Source organism: Brugia malayi (assembly GCF_000002995.4).
Source record: "Brugia malayi strain FR3 genome assembly, contig: Bm_v4_Chr3_scaffold_001, whole genome shotgun sequence".
Lineage (NCBI taxonomy): Eukaryota > Metazoa > Nematoda > Chromadorea > Rhabditida > Onchocercidae > Brugia > Brugia malayi.
In genome coordinates, this window is record NW_025062477.1 from 4,323,577 (window position 1) to 4,329,786 (window position 6,210).

Consider the following 6,210-nt stretch of genomic DNA (forward strand, 5'->3'; position numbering starts at 1 on the left):
TCTGTATAAATTAAACTTAAAAATAAAAATAACAGCTGTTTTGTTTATTTGTCTTTTTTAAATTTCTTCAAATCTATATCTAAGCATAAAATATTACAGTGAAATATCATTTTAAAAAAAAAAATAAATAAATAAATTCATTTAAAATATGAATATTTGATATGAAAAAAAGAAAAAAAAGAATGAAAGAAAAATAAAATAAATAAATAAAAATATGAAAAAAAAAAAAACTTAAAGTTATATGTTATACTATTTCAGAATGCTTATGTATGTTTACAACTAGAATTATTATAGGATAACAAAATACTTCAAATTTACTTTTATGTATTCAATCGTTGATAAAACATATTTTAAAAAAGTTAAGCAAATGTTTACATTCTTTCATTTCATTTCTTTTTTTTTCTTTTTCATTCTCTTATTTATCTACTGTATCACACAGAAGCAGTAATTGATTAATAATAATGATGATGATGACGATGATAATGATTAATTATTATTATTGTTATTGTTGTTATCAACAACAACAACAACAACAAAGGAATTGTACCAGATGTTATATTAACAAAGCTGTTAGAAGATGTGAAGAGAAAGTAATAACCGGGAGGGATTGAAGCTGAAGTTATAAAAATAGTTTACGATGAAATGAAGAAAGAAGGGATTTGAAAATAATTTTATTCTATTATTTTATCTTTTTCTTTTCTATTCTATTCTATTCTATTTCTATTCCATATTTTATTCTATTTTGATTTATTTTATTGTAAATTTTCATATTTCATATTTATCATTTTTTGCTGTTAATTTATCAATTTATCAAATGTTGTGATAAAATAAATTACAGAAATAATAACAAATGGGATCAATTGGAGTAATGAAGAGTATAACAAAAACGACAGAAAGAGGGGAGAGAGAGAGAGAGAGAGAGAGAGAGAGAGGGAAAAAAAGCAGAGAAATGATCATAAAAGTAATTTTGAACTCATAAGGACAGTTAATATGTATAGATTACTGAGAGACTTTTCGTCTTTCTCTTCTTCAATTCATTCCTTCAATTTCATTTGTTTATCATTTTGATAAACAAAAGTTGAAATAAATAATGTTTTGTCTGTTTATTACAATGCAAATTTACAACAAGTATTAAATCAATAATCAGTAATTAATATTAATATTATTAAATTTTATTGCTAATATCAGTTTATTTATTTTTCTTTTTCGTTTTGTTTTTGTTCTTTTTTTTTTCTATTGATGTGTATTTATTAAAAAAAAAAAAATTAATTTTTGATTAAAATACATTAATTTTTTTTTAGATTCAATTTATATAAGTGCACAAAATAATAATGAATTTAATGGCTAATGCAAATAAAATTAGATAATTAAAATTTTATAAATAAAAAGAAAGAATAATACGAGAAATTAACTGAAGTATTATAATTCAAAATGTTATCGATCTATCAAATAAGTTTATTCAATCGTTTCTTCTTTTTTTTTTTTTTTTTTTGCTATCTTTTGTGATGCTTCCAAACTTTATTGTCAAATTAATTCAAAAAATTTAATTTGAAAATGTTTTAATTAAAAAAAAAAACTTTCTTAAATTCGGTTGTTTTTTAATTCGATTATTAAATGTTAAAAAAACATTTATTTTGTAAGTGCTAAAAATTTAGTTCTTTAATATTAAAACAAAATGTTTAATTTCAATTCTACAATGCAACTAGCATAAGAAATTTCATTTTTATTTTCTCATTTATTTCAAATCATTAAATTTTGTAAATTGAAGCTTTTATTCATTCATTCATTTTTTTTTTTAACAATTAAATGCAAATTGAATCGCTTTTTTCTTTTTTTCGCGAGATTTTATTTTTAAAAATTTTATAATTTTAATTCAAATTTACTTTTTTTTTTTTGATTTTTTTTTTTTAATGGAATATAACAAATATGAAAAATATATGGAATGAATTACAGTAAGTCTATTATTGTAAAATTAAAATAAATTATTGAAATCACTGAAATTACCACAATTTTATTATAAAATTAACATAAATTATTCAAATTACATTTTCATATTTTGTTTTGTTTATTGAATAATTGAACATACTGGGGGGACACACATACACATATACTGTATGCATTATTTATTCACTCATTCTCTTCCTTATTTTCTAATTTTGAAATAATAAAATTGAAATTGCTGAAGTTTTCACATAATTTTAGTTTTCCTATTTTTTGTTTCAACTATTCTCTTCTTCAAATTAACTATTTATTCATTAGCTAAATAAAACTTAATTAGTATTAGACTTAATTAGTAGTATTAAGGTCATTTTTTTTCTTTAAAATACAACCCCATTTTTATTTTTTATAATGTAACAAATTCGAAAAAATTATAAAATATTTATTCATTTTTTCTTTTTTTTTGAGAAACGTTTTCATGTTTGTTTGTTATAATTTTTAAAATTTCTAATTTATTTTATTTGATTTAAAAATTAATTTTGCGTATTTTAGTTTTATAAGCATTGATTTCATCTATAATTTTTTTAATTATTTCATATATAAATCATTTTCCCTTTCATTGCATATTCACTTCAAGCTATTACTAAATCTATGATAAATTTGCATAAATCTTATTATCAAATTAATACCACAAATTTTGCCATTAAAAAATTTAATTATTTATTATTTTCGTTTCTTTTCTTTCTCTTCCTCTCTCTCTCTCTCTCTCTCTCTCTCCCCACTCAGTCATTCAAATTAATTAGTTAATAAAGAAAAGAAAAGCCGACAACTGATCAACGATAATTTTAAGTAAATAGAAAGATAAAAGAAGAGGGTAAATTTGTTATCCTTTGAAAATATTAAGCTTCAAGCTGATGACTAAAATGGCTAAAAGATTTGAAAAAGGAGAGGGATTTCAGGAGAGAGAGAGACATATTACTCTGTGCTAATCGAACAAAACTAATTATATTTTTGAATAACTAAAGTGATGAAGAGATAAGTTGAGAGAGAGGGAGAGAGAGAGAGAGAGAGAGAGAGGGGGAAAAAGATAGGAATGAAATGATTGGATGAAATGAAAATTGATCTAAAGTGTATTACCTACCATACTTTCAAATCCATTTATATTTTTCATATTCTTTCCTTCTTTTATCTCTCTTATCTCATTCTCTCTCAATTATATTTAATTAAATGAGAAGCTAAAAGCAGCATATAAGATTTGCTTAATTACTTTTGTATTCAAATTAGTCATTTTTATTACATTTCATATAAATATTTACCATACATTTCTCATTGCATTTCTATGCATTCAAAGAATTTATTTTATTAGTTAAAATATTATTACACTGAGAATAAAATTAGATAAAATGAAATGAAATGGAAATAATAAATTCAAATAATAAGAACAAATATTTTCAGATTTTTTTTTTTTTTTTTTTGGTATTAATTAGAATTAAAAGTATTTATCAATTGATAAAAAATTAATATTATTTTTGGTTTTTTTTTTTTTTTTTTGGTGATTTGATATTATTTCTAAGACTTCTTTATTTTGATACCATTCTCGAGAATAGTTTGAATTTAATATAATTCGCGGGTACTCTTTGAAAATGACAAATTAAGACGTATTATCATCATGAAGAAATGTCATCAAATCGATTGAAATTTATAATGATGATGATTTAAACATGGTATTTTTTAATTTGTATGCATCCATTAATAAACATTTCCATCAATCATTTTCAAATTTTAAATTTATCTGTCTTCCCAAATAATTTGAAATTTTTTATATGATTCGTTGGAAAATAAAGGAAAACAAGAAAGTATGATTACAAAAATTTCACCTTCAAAAATTTCACCTTCACCTTTCACCTTTCACCTTGAATTTATTTTTTTAACTAAATAAACTATACCTATAGAAATTTTTTTTTTTAAAGATAAACTTGTATATTGTCAGATTTTTTTTTCTTCTTCTTCTTGTTTACCATTTGAATAAGATATCTGGAAAATTAATCCTGCAAAATGATATTTTCAAGCAATATTATCTACCTTTAATTAACTTTTTCCACTTGGTTTGAAATCTTCATAAATAACAACAATGACGATAATAGTAATAGTGACAGTAATAATATTAATAATAATAATAATATAATTTATATAAAAAACAATTTAATTAACTAAATTATTCATTTATTATTTGCATAAAATTGTATACAAATATTATTTGTATTAAAAAAAAAAAAAACAAAAAAAGAGAGGAAAAAAGTTTCGTTTTAATTCATTCAATATGTAAATTTATTTTCTTTTTCTATGAAAAAAAAAAGTAGCATTTGGTATACAATAAAATGAACAATTTTAAATGATTTTTTAAAAAAAAAAAAAAAAAATGTAGAAGCATTTTTAAAAAAAGCGATGATTTGAATAAAATTGGTAGGGAAAAGAAAGGCGGGTAGCTGAGGAGGCTGAAGAAGGGGATTAATGGGTACAAGTCTAAAGACCCTTATCGGGTAAGTCTTTTTACCCGAGCAGATGTTCCTCCTTCAATTCTTTCATTTTTTTTGTTACAAAATAAAAAAAAAAAAGATGAAAAACGAAAAAAAAAAACGGAAGATGATAAGATTTCAATCTTTTTTTTTTTCCTTATTTCTTTTTCCCTTTTTTTTTTTTTCATTTTTCTTTTCCTCAATTATTTCTGCTAATAATTAGCTTACAAAAAAAAAAAAAAAAAAATTTTTTTTCTAAAAATTTTTGAAAATATTATTATTGCTTCTTTTGCTTTTCTATCTTTAAAAAAAAAATCAAAAATACATTGAAATTAAACAAAATATTTTATAATAATTAAAATGCGTATTATATGTTTTTTTTTTTTCACAAATACTTTTCAAAAATTTTTCATAACTTCAAATTTAATAATAATAGTAATAATAATAATAATAATAATAATAATAATAATAATAATAATAATAATAATAATAATAATAATAATAATAATAATAATAATAATAAATGACAAAAGTTAACAACAATTGCAATATTAAATTAAATTATTTTTAAATTCGTTAAATTTTGCTTTAGAAAATATTTATCCAATTATTAGTTAAATAATTGATAAAAATTTATTTAAATAAATGTAACTGTGTTTGTTTTTTTTTTTCTAATTTTTAGTTCTATTGCATAAATAAGTAAAAAATAAACAAGTAAATCTACGATTCAAAAAAATTTCTTAAAATTTTTTTCACTCATTTTTTGTTTTCTTTTTTTTTGGACATTATTCTCTCAAAGAATTTATTTGTAAATTAATTTGCTCCAAAAAAAAGAGAGAGAGAGAGAGAAAATAATTGCTACTAATTTTAACATTTTAATCATTCAAAATTGCAAAAAAAATAAACAAATATTAGTCCAATCTCTCTGTCCATCTCTTAGATGACCTTCACCTTTAGCTATGTCACTTTATTACTACTACATCAGTTTCTCTTACTGCTAATGATTTTAAAGTTATTTATTTATTTTTTTTTCAGTTATATCATAAAATTATATTTAAACAATCACATTGAAAATTAAAATTAAAATTTATTCAGCTTAAATCAATAATGTTTTTCATTTATAAAACTAATTTAGCATTTAAGAAAAGTTGCAAACAAAAGGAAATAATAACAATAATAGTTAGTAATTAATAATAATGATAACGATAGCAATAATAACAAATAAATAGATAAATAAATGAAAAAATAAATAAATGAAAAGGACGAAATATTGGATAATATTTCTAATTTTCTGTTTCTCACCTATTCTTAATTAATTAAGTAAATAAACAGAGAAAGGTTAAGAGGAGAGAGAGTGAAAGAGAAGAGAGGGAGAATTTTGATAGGAGGGAAAAGATAAACTAAACTAAATGATTTTATATTTGAATATTGATGATGACCTCCTACCTACCTACCTATCAATTGGCCAGAAAAACGAATAAATTCTATTTGGTTTTGATCGTCATATATCCACCGCAGGTGTTCATATATTACATATCTTTGAATAATAAAACAAATGCATAGAATAGTACAAATAAAAAAACAACATATTTACATAGAGAGAGAGAGAGAAAGGGAGAGAGAGGGAGACAGAGAGTAAAGAGAGCAGGGAAAATGTTGAAGTAGTAAAGAAATAAATGATTTACGATGAATGAGAAAGAAAAGGAAGAAAGGGAAACATATATATATTGAATAAATAAAATTTTTAATAATCTGA

General features: G+C 21.1%; 1 gene across 1 annotated transcript; it reads right to left on the minus strand.

Annotated features, from left to right (window-relative positions):
- Nucleotides 1-450: 450 nt before the first annotated feature.
- On the minus strand, nucleotides 451-535 carry Bm16233. The gene has a single exon (XR_006228055.1). The product of XR_006228055.1 is annotated as a pre-microRNA Bm16233 (primary transcript).
- Between the last annotated feature and the right edge of the window lie 5,675 nt (nucleotides 536-6,210).